This window comes from Austrofundulus limnaeus, unplaced genomic scaffold (genome assembly GCF_001266775.1).
Source record: "Austrofundulus limnaeus strain Quisiro unplaced genomic scaffold, Austrofundulus_limnaeus-1.0 Scaffold730, whole genome shotgun sequence".
NCBI lineage: Eukaryota > Metazoa > Chordata > Actinopteri > Cyprinodontiformes > Rivulidae > Austrofundulus > Austrofundulus limnaeus.
In genome coordinates, this window is record NW_013953132.1 from 191,328 (window position 1) to 192,390 (window position 1,063).

A 1,063-nucleotide genomic window follows, 5' to 3' on the forward strand; every position below is an offset into this window, starting at 1 on the left:
ATGCAAATCCTCAGAGCTCTTTGCAGCTCTAACTGGATTATTTCAAATTACTTGTCACAAAAGAGTGGCATTAATACAGTATATCACACTGAAAGGAAAGTTAAGGTATTTTTAAAAAGTAGTGATTAGTTTCATGAAGTAATAGCAGAAAGTTTAAAATCATTGCATTAAAACACAGAGGAGTGAGTCTTCAAGGCTCTGCTGGATGACTTCTGCCCTGGTTGTTATTACACAATGTTCCCAAAGACTTTAACAGCTTCACTGTGACATAACTGTTCCTGCAGCCACAAACACACATTACTGTTTAATACATGAGTTAGTTAGCTAGTGAGTGGGGTCGAATAAAAGAAATATATCGATTAATAACAGCAGAAAACTTGCAAACACGAAAGTTTTCTCAAAAATAAATAAATAAATAAATAAATGTAAATAAAAATCCACGGCCACAGTTTTCAATGAATGAATGAGGAGCCCCACAACGTAGCAGAAGATTCAGTTCTGTTCATTCAAACACAATTTAAATTAAATTTAACATATATGTCCTGTTTTCCAGGTAAACTTAGCTAACCTAGCATGAAAACAGGAAGAACCSAGATAACTGCATGTCACTTCTGTGTGGTCATTTTACTGTATAAACAGTAAGCCCAGATTAAATTACACATGTTTACCTTTGAGTGAATAAAAGTCCAGGACTGAACCTGACGAGCTGCAGGAGCAAAGACTGGTGTTGAGAGAGGACCAGAGCACTTCCGCCTTCTGGTTCTACTGACAAAACCTTTGACCAATCAGASAACACCTGACAACAAATTAACCAATCGTATCAACACAAATCGTCAAAGGCGTGAATACGACTTGATGATTGGTTCAAATGATGATCATATGATCTTGTTGACGCCCACCGACAAATGTGAAATGAGAGGAGAGAGTGGCCAAGCACGTTTTCTTACTGCTGAAAGAAATGAAACATTCGACTCATTTATAATCATTTTTACTGAAAGTGATACTTTGTTCAGGACACTTTATTTAGAACAGCACTGATTTTATTCAAGTCTGTGAGGACGGA

General features: G+C 36.6%; 1 protein-coding gene across 1 annotated transcript in view; it reads right to left on the reverse strand.

Annotated features, from left to right (window-relative positions):
- idh1 (isocitrate dehydrogenase (NADP(+)) 1) overlaps positions 1–753 on the reverse strand; it is a 26,250-nt gene extending 25,497 nt beyond the window's left edge. Inside the window, exon 1 of the mRNA XM_014028226.1 lies at positions 669–753. The gene's annotated coding sequence lies outside the window, so the exon portion shown is untranslated. The remainder of the gene's footprint in view (positions 1–668) is intronic.
- Positions 754–1,063: the final 310 nt, after the last annotated feature.